The sequence below is a fragment of the Xiphophorus couchianus genome, chromosome 9, assembly GCF_001444195.1.
Source record: "Xiphophorus couchianus chromosome 9, X_couchianus-1.0, whole genome shotgun sequence".
Classification (NCBI taxonomy): Eukaryota; Metazoa; Chordata; class Actinopteri; order Cyprinodontiformes; family Poeciliidae; genus Xiphophorus; species Xiphophorus couchianus.
The window spans coordinates 14,467,540-14,480,783 of NC_040236.1; positions in this window are offsets into that span (position 1 = coordinate 14,467,540).

Below are 13,244 nucleotides of genomic sequence, written 5' to 3' on the forward strand. Positions count from 1 at the left end.
ATTAACACACTAGAATATGTAGGAAATGGCGTGCCATTGGCTTGATTGGTTGCTGAGATAATTTTATTTATCTGATTTGTGCTCACATGATAAAAAGTAAGAACTTGTTTGTGTCTGATACATACTTATAAAATAATTGTGAAATAGCAATATGTATTTTATTTTTGTATACTGTGGCATGTTAACATCTCCCCCTTACAACCAAAGTTGGGCTGTATGACAACAATAGCGACAGCTTGCAAGCTTGAGTTTAGCATTAGCATGGCTGCTAAACTAAAACGGGATCCATCCATCCATTATCTGTACCCACTTATTTTTGAACAGTCACAGGAGCCAGTGGGGGCTTTTTAATTTGATACATTCAGTCAGCTTGTTGTGTAAGCCATTCAACCCCCCTTTACATGCAATGATTGAATCTTCATCTGTGCAGACGAAGATCCTGCATTGCATATCACAATGTACATTGCTATTGGGCAATGCTTTATATTTCCTTGCCATAGTGCTAATCTGCAATATATGCTATATTCAGCCTTACAGCTCACTGAAGAAAATGCATACACCAAATAATGTAATGATGACTGACTGAACTGACTCTGTTGGTTAAATTCTAATCAAATACTTTTGTTGAGTAATAATTTTAATGTTGCTAATTTCAGTAAATTGTCAACCTTATATTTGAAAAATAACATGCTTGATTTAATTTTAATTATTTAATGGCTGCACAGTGGCGCAGTTGGTAGCACTGTTGCCTTGCAGCAAGAAGGTCCTGGGTTCGGTTCCCGGCCGGGGTCTTTCTGCATGGAGTTTGCATGTTCTCCCTGTGCATGCGTGGGTTCTCTCCGGGTACTCCGGCTTCCTCCCACAGTCCAAAAACATGACTGTAAGGTCAATTGGTTTCTCTAAATTCTCCCTAGGTGTGAGTGTGTGTGTGCATGGTTGTTTGTCCTGTATGTCTCTGTGTTGCCCTGCGACAGACTGGCGACCTGTCCAGGGCGTACCCCGCCTCTCGCCCGGAACGTAGCTGGAGATAGGCACCAGCAACCCTCCCGACCCCATTAGGGACAAGGGTGAACAGAAAATGGATGGATGGATGGATGGATAATGGCTGGTATTTAATACCCTCCAAAATGTCTTGGCCAACCTGACCAATTGTAGGAAGTGTCAAGCAAACCAAATATCTTAATTAAGCACCACAGGCACTTTAAGGATAATAATGAAATATTTGCAAGGGTGTATACAATATGTGCGTTCTGTGCCTACAAAAAAGAGCACTATTTAAGAGCGTAGGGGTAGGAAACTGCAAAAAAATTGGTATTCTGGTGGCACGACCCCTTTAGCTGGGCTCATAATTAGAGAAAGAGATATTGAAAAAGCAATTTCTGACAGTGGAAATCACAACCTGCCAGAGGTGGAGTTGGAAAATATAGATGGGTGTGTGCGCATTTATGTGAGAAGGGGTGAGTGTGTGTGTGTGTGTGTGTGTGTGTGTGTGTAAGGGGGGAGAGACACAGAGAGAGAGAAGCAAAAGGGGGAGGGAGGTAGAGAGGAGGAGGAGAATAAAGGATGAAGGACGGCAGGGGAGATGCTGAGAAAGACGAGCCAGTGGGAGGGTTAGGAGATTGAACGAGAGCGGGAGTGCACACACGGGTGATGGAAAAAATGTGTGTGTGCGTGCCTGTGTGTAGGGGTGTGTGTGTGTGTCTGTTGGCGTGTATGTGTGTGTGTTGATCAGACAAGTGAGGGAATGAAAACGAGAAAGAGAGGAAGAGGGAGGAGTGGAGAAAGAGAGGAAGAGGGAAAGAAAGAAAGAAAGAAAGATTTTATTGCCATTTTTCCCATGAATTTTAATGCACAGCACTCGCCTCCCTCCAGGATTCTGGGATCACATTTATTAGAAAAAAAAAAAAAAAAGAAAAACTCGTGAGGAATGCAGTGCTTTTCAGTCTGCTGCTGCACAGTGGGATGCTTCATGTTGTGTGTGTCTTTTGTGTGTTGTTGTTGTTGTTGGTCCTGAGAGTCGCAGGATGTATGAGTCTCCACTGCATGGTGCAAGGGTGGGGGTATGATAATATAGATGCTAGAAAATGATAAGTGAAGGACACATATTATTGCTATTGGCAGGTCAGATGAAGGAGTATGCCAGGTGTGTGTGTGTGTGTGTGTGTGTGTGTGTGTGCGTGTGTGTGTGTGTGTGCGTTGGGGTGGGCGTGTGTGCTTTGGCTGAACTCCAGTGACTGAACAAACTACAGTTCTCTTCTCACTTCAACAGCCAGAGCATAAAAATGGCTCTTGATGGGAAACTGTAAATCTGCATTTTCTTTTATGTTTTCAGATCATTTGCATAGGTAACATACTTTTTTGTACAATACAGATTGAGTGAGTCAAAGCAAACATGTCACTTGTCTCAAAGCAGAATGCCATAAGAAAAAGAACAATTCCACTGAAAGTCATTGTACAAGTCCTACATTCAGTGGTCAAGAAGCATGTAGAGGTTGAAGGGTTTGAGTTAAGCTGATAAAGATACCGGACCTTTGTAATAATAAAAAAAACCTCAGATGGAAGCAAAGTATCAAGCTGGGACTGATATTAGAGTTAAATGATGACCCAGTGTTGTCAACAATGTGAGCTAAACCACCAGTTTGTTACCATTAGATCTACGGACACTTTGGTTAAGGAGAGTAAACGCTGTCCTTTAGAGGAGTTATTGAGAAATAACTTCAGGATTGTTTTGTTAGTGCAGTAACAAAACTGACATCATATCATCACTCTATATTCAAATTAAAGCCATTTAAGTATTATACACATGCTGCTTTTTCAAACAGGACTATTTATCTCTGTACACTCCTTTCTTTGTTCTGCCTACATATTTTCTGTTGGACGAACATCAAGGCTTTGCGATGGCCACACCACAACATAGATTTGTTGTCCATAAGCCACTTTGTAACTATCATTGAGATATGCTTAGTGTCATTTGTCCATTTGGATAACTCGTTTCCTAAGGGCTGATATCTTGACATGTTGCTTCATTATTTGTGCGTAATGTCATTTCCCGCACAACATGATGCTGCAGCCCTAGTACATCACAGTCGAGATCTTTTCTCATGGCCAGGATCATTTAATAAAAGACATGAGACATAATTTCCATCCAACTTGCATCTTTGCCTGATCAAGTTTGAACAATGCAGAACACACCCCTAGTTAAATCTCCCAAAGGGACTCCTGCTATTTTTAAAGAATAACTCTATAATGAGGACATTTTTTAAAAGGTTTTGTTGGCTCTAGTGGCCTTTATTTGAAAGTAGTTTGACAGGAAAGAGGGGGAAGACAATGTTGCCAGGCCAGGAGTCGAACCTGTGACCACGAGGACTAAGATCTCAATACGTGGGTTGTGCGTTGTCCCTGCGCCACCACAGCATCCCATAACGAGGACGTTTTGATTTAAAAGCTTAGGCACCCTCTTAGGTATGGACAATAATGATGAATTCACTCCTCTTATTAATTTCTCCTATTTGCTTCCCATTTCATCATCATCCCTGTATACTGCTAGGGTAGATTAAAGACCTCTCTACAGTCATGAACGAAACATGAAGATGTTTTTTTTTTAATTATTATTCTTTTGTGAAGAGAAATCTTAAGAGCATACATCAATTTTGAAATTGACAAACTAAAAACTGTGTAAATACAGTACTTGGGACAGAGGATGATCATCAATTATGTAGGTAGATTCAACTGATTTTAAACACACACTCATTTTCTGTAATGGAGAATAAATGAAATGTTTTCCTTTCTGTCCCTAAAAAGACATTTGTGTATGAAACTAATGAGAATGTGTGTTATATAAGGATAAGTAAGAGGCACAACTCTTTCTTTTGAGTACACTGAAATGTACAACTTAATTTTTATAAACAAATTTTTTGTACTCACAGCTCTGTTAATAATTAAAAGTACACATACAAGTTTCAATTGTCTATGGATTTCAAGGGGTATATTTTTTGTATTTTTTTTCTATCAGATTATTGCAAATCTCCTTTGTGTTTTAGGGGGATAGAAAGGTACGCTGCTTCAAGTAAGTGGTCTAACATTATCTTTCTACACATCTGAAAATGTAGCATGCATAACGTGAACACCGGTGAAGCCATGGTGTCACCATGTTTGGACTTCTCCAAATATTCCAAGGCAGGAGGGCAAAATTTTTTAAACATAACATACATTGCATATAAGCATCATCGCAAAAGATGCTAAAGTGGATCAGCTTTTTTCCTGGTCATTGTCTTTCCTCTTAAAAAACATTGCATTAAAAAACTGGAGCGTGACAGTTGTGTATCTTTGTGGTATTTCTGCAACCACGATCAATCCTGATAATCTGACAATACTTCAGAGCATCAAAGGTATTCCCAAAAGTGTCTTTTACAGTGCAAATGTGGTTTATAAAGGAAGTCCTTCAAAATAAAGACTAAGACCATTACTTAACACTTTGTAACAAACCTAAACAATAGTGTCTACAAATATACAAAGGAGATTCATATCTATCATATTTCTAAAAGTAAAAATGTATTATTGTCTGCAGACTATGGCTTGGATGAAAAACATTGATGCTTCCACCTTTTCCTGTCCTCTGAACCTCTTCCCAGTCTGCCTAGTACTATCTGGTTTAAGGCTGAGTGTGGTTCCTGACTAGTAAGGGCCCGAGTGACGGGAAGACAATGCCACAGTGTTGTCACGATGACCATCCCTCCTCATCTTCACCCCCATCTCTCCACTGCCTCCCCTGAGCCCCCCTTCTCCTCTGTTCCTCATCAGACAAGATGGGTGTCAGCACAGAGACGGCGTGGTGATTTATTGGTCTGTGCTCCTCAGGGACCCCACCTCCAAGCACTCACTCTCATCCACACACAATCTCAGAGCCCTCCCACACCCCTCTCCTCACACTCCCTCCCCCACCCTCAATTTTTCCCACCCACCCCCGACTCTTCCCATCCGCCCCCCAATCCATTCTCTCCCCTTCTGTCCTCTCCTGCTGCATGGCCCCTGAGGGAAAAGAAGAGGTAATGACCCACATCAGCAGCAGCTATTCTCACATGCACACATACACATTCACACATCTCCTACACCCCCCCAGCAGGCAGATACAAATAAATATCCTCTGTGACACACATACGCACACGTACGCTCACATAAAACAGGCGCTGACACATTTACGCCCACAGGCATGTGTATCTGGGATCTCAGGAATTCCATTGCTGTGCCGTAACATTATTGTGTTCCTGCTCAGAAGTCCTCTGCAGTCTCTGGCCTGCAAAACGTGACACCGAGGCTATTGACAGTAAGTCTTTTTGCAATGTTTTCATTTGTAAACAGGACAGTGATTTCATCACAATCTGTTGTAGACCCCGCAGACAGAGTGTAGCCTTTCGATTGTCACAAGAATTTCATCAATCTGAACAATGGACAGCTTTTAAATTCTTCATAGTAAGGTGGAATAAGATCTTCTGTCCCTTAGCTTTCCTTAAGATAGTTGCACAATTTTGTCATACAATTCTCTCAAATGGGTCAGTTTTGAAATAAAACTTTATGTGCTGGTAAAGTCCCTACACAAGACCATCAGGATGATTCACATTCTCACTTGTTTGATGACTTTTTTTTTTCTTTTCAAATGGCGAGGTGAGAAACGCATCATTTCAAATGCTGACTTTGAATGCAGGCAGCGAATTCACACTGAAGGCAGAGGTTAAATTTGAGCATTGACTTGCAAATGCTACTGACAGTGCTCTGTGTGTGCTGTCACTCATCACACAGCAGAGTGATGCTCTTCTGCTAGAAGTGTGCTGCAGGTCTCCACTTTGCCTGAGTGCTGGCAGTCAGAAGAGTGCAGTTCAGGTGCTAGTCTAAATGTTTTTGGACCTATTACTGGAATGAGTTATATATATATATATATCTATAAATATATATATATATATATATATATATATATATATATATATATATATATAATTCAGAATTAAGCACTTAGAGAAAAAAAAATGGATAAACTCCAATTTGAAACCTCATATAAGGTGTTGTATTCCCAAGGTTTTAATTTTCTGAGAGCATACTGGCAGGATTGTGGAACACTGCATTATGCTGCCACCTAGTGCTCAATAAGGACGTTGCAAGACTTATTGTCACATCTTAGACAGAACACGCAGTTACTACTGTAATAAAGACCTACTGGTCTTTATTGCGACCATTCCAGTTAAATAACACAATATGACTGATTTTCTCCACACTATTTTCCCACATTTCCTCACATCCGTGATGGAATATTTAAAGTATTCCAACTTTTCTCGGTAAATTAATGTATAATCTAATTACTCAGCAAAGATCTTTTATTCAGTCACGTGTTTTTTATGCCTTAGTTGAGCACTTGAGTTAGTTTGCACCTGAAATGCACTATTTCTAAGAACCTCACCAGTTTAGTGGCAGAGAATGACGCCATAAATGATCACGCAAATTTATCATGTTGGATGAGCCACTTACCACAAGGTGTCACTATTAAACTATAATCACCAAGCTTATTTTAACAGGTTTTATTATAGAGTTTAATGTGACGTATTTACTTTTTTGTCTTAAATTTACAATAGATTTTACGCAATATTTCTACAATAACGCTGAATAATTCATATTACAAGGGCCTTACAGTTTCCAATGTGTTTAATGTCACCCAGCAGAACAGACAATAATTCAACAATTAGATTTGCAACATAACTTAGAGGAAGGCAGGTTTGTTTATGTAATAACTTTCATAAACAGGTTATTTCATAGTGTATTACATAAAAACAGGGTAAGACATTAAAAACATGAAATACATCAATAGAACAACTGTAACAATTCAAGTATTACATAAAAATTATCAAATCTTTTCAATGAAGTCATTTAAAAGCTTCTGATCTTCCTAGGTGATTGCTTCCAGCATTTTTCCTAAAGCAGAAGTTTCCATCTTTTACAAATAGAAACTTTCTTGGCTAGACTACTATTATTCTAACATTTTCCCCTTTTAGTTGGGTTTTTTCTCGCTTTGCAGGTTTCTGGCATTTTGTATTTTCCAAGCTGTCTAACAGATCCGGGCCTTCCACTTTCCCCTGCAGTCTTTCTCTGTTGCATTTGCAGTTCTTCGGATGACAGCAAATCGGATAGCAGAAAATAATTGTAGGAATTCAGAGTGTCAGAGATTACAGATCAATTTGTGACCCCCTAAATGCTTTTGTTCAGTAGGTCGACATTTTTCAACTTGAAAGAAAAATACATATGCAGCACCTTAGACTTACAGTCATTTAATAGCTGCCTCCGTATGGTATTTTTCTTTGTTAACACACTTCAGGATCAATATGGCCAATATAGGATCATTATATGGATCTTTGGGGAACTCCAAAAGGGATGAGGTCTGTGGAGAAAGCAACATTTCACAATTTATTGCAGAAAGGAATATCTAAAATAATCATTAGGTCAACAGAAACTATCACTATAAGTGTTGTGCTGGACCCATCTGTTTTCATTCCCTATAAATGAACAACATGACTCTGTATAATCTAAATCTGTGTGTCAAAACAGAGCATATGTCACCCTTCCCAGGTGAGATGGGTGGCCTTTCCACACAAGCTTCACAGTATCGTACTGTATGCCATATTTCCAAAGCTATTATACAGAAACATTTCCTGATTATTTTTAGTGGGAATTAATAGCTAGAAGGTGCATTCATGTGTACTTCCTGTTAAGGTGAGATCATTCTGGTCCGCAATAGGACTCTGGACCGTTTCCATCCCAAAAACAAGGCCTCTGTCACACTGATGTTTGTTTATGTCTTCATGTTACGACTATTCCACAGGAGAGGGGGAATTTGTCTCCTGCCCATAAATCTTTAGCGACTTGCATGACTTGCACGGTTGAAAGAAATATCGCACAGCTCTGTGGCAAAATGAATGCGCCGGAGAGAGTGTGTGTTCAAATAAATATATAAATTACAGATCAGGATCACTGTTGCTAGTAGAGAGGATGGCTAATGGCCAGATGAACTGTTTCTTCTGTCGCTATGCTCAACCTAAAATAAATGCAGCATTATCCACTTTGTGAGGCCCTGGTAGCTGAGCTTCTATGCTCTGAGCTGCTGGAAATACCACGAGAACCCAAAGCATTCCCGTTCCACTGTCTCCCTGGGACTTGCTTATTCTTACAAGGTGAAAGCCAACCATCTGCAGTGTGTTGGCTCTGAGGTTTTGCTACTCTATAATGACGGATGTTTGGACAATAAAACTCTTTCAAGCACATCAAGGACAGAAGTTAAGTCCTCATTATTACTGATGTAGCTGTCATCACCATCACCTTCATCATATGTCTTGCATTGTGTCCCTCTAATTTAAGATAATGTAATTGTAGTTGCCACAAGCCAATCAGTGCTAATTAACCACAGATGCAGAGTAACTGTGGTGTTGCAGTGTTGATTATGAAAATAAAAATCAAATTCCCCTGAGGCTTAGTGAAAACAAGAAAGTGAGATTGTCAAATTAAAAACATTCACATCATAACTACAGACATTCTAGACTACCGGAGGACTTTATGACCATTTTTGTCAATTTTCTTTGTACATTGATTACTGCAATTAACTTTGGTGTTTCTCTCTCTTCACTTTTCCTTTTCTTTCCACAGAAAATAGACCTGGTTTAGCGGTTCTATGTAAGACTAAATTAACAAACAGCTCTAAAACAAACTAAATGAAAAAGTGCATTTGAACCCAATTTAATTGTACATCATTAAAAATGTCCATCTTGTAAAGTGTCTTCGCAAGACCTGTGTGACAAATTGGGTGCTTTATCAATTAAGATTATGTGAAAAAGTGCTTAACCAGTTACAGCTTCCTTTTGTGTTTACTTTTTTTTATATTTAAATGTGTAAGATCATCAAACAAATGGTTGCGTTCCTCCAAGAGTTTAAGTTATTCACTTGAACAGAGATTAGGAAGAAAAACCAATGATTGACATCTTTGAGTAAACATGCTCAGACTTCACACAAGTCTACATTCAATAATGTCCCTTTTTGCAGTTTCCTCTTAATATTTATTAGGAGACAAAAGTTATGATTAAAACAGGTATTTTGAGTCAAAATCAATAATAGCTGTCTTATTCAAGGCCAGTCTGTAGCAAAATGAATCTCGTGGGGTTTATCCACATGAAGCTGAAAACTTTGATCATTAAATAAATTCTGCAGCACAAGGGTTCAGAGCTGACTCAAATTACTGTAAACGTTATGGGCTTAATTATGAAACAGCATTTGCATTGTTATTTTAAGTTGTAGAAGGTTGTGGCTGCAGCCACTTTAATACTTTGTGAACGTAGAGCAGAAAGGGTTTAATTAACTGGTCTTTGCGCAGAAGCAAGACCTTTGGCTTTGACGGACTTGCTGCACAGAAGAGGGGAAAACAACAGAGACGACAGTCGCTCATTTTTTTAGGCATTTTAATTGCTACGATGCAGAGCCAAGCTAAAAATGTCTCTGCTGGCTTCCAGCATGAGAATATAACCAAACCTTCTCTCTGTAATCACTGGGAGTCAAAGTTTGAGAAAAAATTATAATTCCTCTGGTATGCATGACCGATCATATTCTACAAATTGGAGCTTGTAGGTTCTCTTGAGTTGAGAAGATTCAAAACTCAGAGTAGGGGCAGTGGTTTTTCCCCAGACTGGAGACGTGACCACCTGCGTGAGAGTGGGTCCAGAGGACACCATGGTTTCTCTCTCCCTGTGCTGAAAACTTTATGTAAACAGTTCCACCTCATTGGGAAACCACAAAATAGTTAAATTCAAGACATGCGAAAGAACAACAGTCTCCCATTTATCAACTTCGAATCATGTAAACCACTTCAGCTCGCCCTCATTTCTGTCTCAGTTTCATACCTCCCGCATCTTAATCGCTTATACTTTCTCAACCAAACTTTTAACCAAAACCATTTCTAAAAATATCAAGAAATGAAAACCTACGGAAGTGAAGGTTTGACTAATCCATGTAGCCTGAACCTTTCACAGAACTTGGATTTTGCCTTTAATTTGTTCAACTTTGAGATTTTCTTTGTCCAGGCACGCTGTCAGAGTGACCGAGTGAGAGTCATGCCAAGATAAACCAAAAATATTCTAAATCTGATCCTGAGATTTCCCTTTAAAACCATCGGTCCGCTGGATATAAGGACAATGGCTGAAGTGGGCTGAGTCTATAGCGTCAACCGCAGAATCAAACTGCTGCCAAGCGAGTCTTTTCTGTGATGCTTTTACTGCTTCCAGTTCTGAGGTTTCCCCCAAACCACTCATTTTAAGAACCACTTCTCACGACACTCACAGCCATTCACAGAAATACATCCTGGTGGAAACAAACCATTCATGACTTTTATGATGGTTTCTAAGGAATGAAGCTCTTGCTATTTATATTTTCAGAATTGTCTGTAGATTTGAAGTCTTACGCTGCTTTAAAGGCAACACAATATTTCATTCTTCTGGATTCTAAAACCATTAGCTCTGACTACACTATTATAAAAAATCAATAAATATTTTAGCTGTGCACACTGACAATCATATAAATCAACATGTTTTCATGTTACAAACGTATAAACAGTATGATTTGTGTGAACAAAATAAATCACAAAAAATTTTTTTCTAGCTTCTATCTCAAGCTAATTTGATGAGAGATATTTCACTTCCGATGAAGCCTCAAAAGCTTCTTCGGAAGTGAATTATCTCCAGCGAATACATTTCATGATTTAATGAGACACAGTTCCCTGGAAGCATTATGGATAATAAAAAAAGGGACTGTGATACATCTCTAACATGATAATTGCCACAGATGTGGACTCATTCAGGTACATCTCAAAATATGACAAGATTGTGAACAAGTATTTTTGAGCTCATTTCCAAAAGTTTATTGGTTATTTACGCATATAATGGAACAATGCTATATTTTTTTTCTTTGTAATTTTGATGATTATGGCTTACAGATACTGAAGACGCAAAATTCAATGTATCACAAAATTAGAATTTTGCTGTGTCTTCCTCCTGAAAAAAAAAAACTTTATTCCAATGCATGAAATACCTGATGGGGCCTCCCTTTGTATAGATTACTGCATCAATGTGGCATGACAAGGAGGAGTTCAGCCTTCAGGTCATCTGAATGGTAGAGTCTGTTGTCTCTCATTTTCCTTTTGACAATATTCCATGGATTCTCTGTGGGGTTCAGGTCAAGCTAGTTTAATAGCCAATTAAACACAGTAACTTCATGGTCATTGAAAACACTGTTGCAGTGTGTGTGTGTGTGTGTGTGTGTGTGTGTGGAGGGAGGGGGGGGGGGGGGGGGGGGACACCAAGTCATGCTAGAGAATGAAATCAGCATCTGATGCCAGCAGAAGTATTTCAGGAAGGATGAAATACTCTCAAGTGTAGATTGAATGTGGATTTCTGTCCTCTACACATTCAATCACAAATGATCAGTGCAAAGGTCCTCATTAAACTTTTTGTCAATATTCAAATTTTCTGAGATTTTATGATATGTAAGCTATGATCACCAATATTACAAGAAATAGGGTCTGAAATATTTCACTGTCTGAAATGGAGCTTTATAATACATGGGTTTCGCTTTCTGAAATAAGTGACAAAAAATAATTAACTTTTCACAATATGCTATTTCCTTTCTTTGTACTTGTATACTTTGAATCACCAATGAGCAGAAAAGCTAAACAGCAAAGTATCTTAATATTTTGTTGTTTTGACATTATGTTGAAAAATAACCCTGTGCACACTTTGTCTTCATGGAATGCCAGCGAGTGATATCATTTTAAATTAGGGACGACATTGGTTTTCAGCACCGCCGCCAACAATATTCCCACAAACCTCCCTGTGGATCCAGTGTTTATTTCACTCTAAACACAAGTGTTTATTTTTCTGGTTCATTCAATGCTCCAGTCTCACAAAGGCAACCAGGAAAACCTTGATAAGTCATTCCTTAAAGTTAGGTACTTGGTTTTAATTATTCTTCAAGCACAAAAAAGAAGAAGAGAAAAAAAAACTTTTTATGCACAAGAAAGTTACAGCTTAAAACAATAACATGTCAGGATGCTTCCAGAGGTAAAATGTTGGATCCTGTAATGCTAGAAAAGTTAAACCGCATGTTACAGTTTACACTGGAATCTGATTCTAGTGTTGTGCAATTGTCGACAGATTTTTTTTAACTCTAGAGTGAAAAAATATCTGCACATAAAAAGCTAAATTTTCATGTGCAAGTAGTCCCAAAAAATTAACCAAAATAAAAGCCAAGGTAAGAGCAAATAAGAGGGATTTAATTCTGTCTTTTATCGTTTGTGATATTTTGTTAGAAACCGCAAAAATAACAAGGTCTTACTGACAAGCAAAAATATTTATTTCTCTAATGTTTTCACTCTTCTCACTTTACAGCCACATATTTTAATGTATGAAGTCTTGTTGTTTATGCTTTCACCACAACATTTTTTACCATTCTTCTGGCAAGGGGTTGTTCTGTACTTTCCAATTCCAGATAATATATTAAACATTGCTCCATGGAATTTTTCACCGCTTGTAATATTGTTTTATAACTAAAATCTGTGTTCAATTTCTGCATGTTATTTAATCCCTGATGTTCCATAATAACTCTTTATATATTATTTATAGAAGAGTTGAATTTATACTCAGAAAATCTAGAGGTGAATTCCAATTAATAAATTACTAGAAGAAAAATGAGTTGTTGCCCTGGATTTTATCACCAGGTAACTAGAGATAGATAAAAATCCACGTTTTTCATATTTGTCATGTTTCTACATGTAAAATATATGAAAACTGTGTATCATTTTTTTTTTTGCCATGTCTTTCCTTACAGCTTTCTTTAAAAAATGTTTTCTGAGGATTACCAAAACAATTCTGGAATACTATTTTACTATAGATCATCTTTAAACATTTACCTTTTTATTATTATCTTCCTTTCTTATCTAAAATACTTGAGAAAATAGTTATTAATCAAGGGTGTGAGCATATTTTCTTAGAAGGGCTTGAACATGTAGATATAAAGGACCTAGGCTGGTTTAAACCTATGTAACAGATTCCAGTTCCAAAGACAAACTGGAATCTGTCACGCAGTCTGCTCCTGCATGAGCTCTTCTGTTTCCTTGTGTGTATCTGCTCCGTCTTCTCAAACCCCCAGTCAGTCGTGACGGATGGCCACTC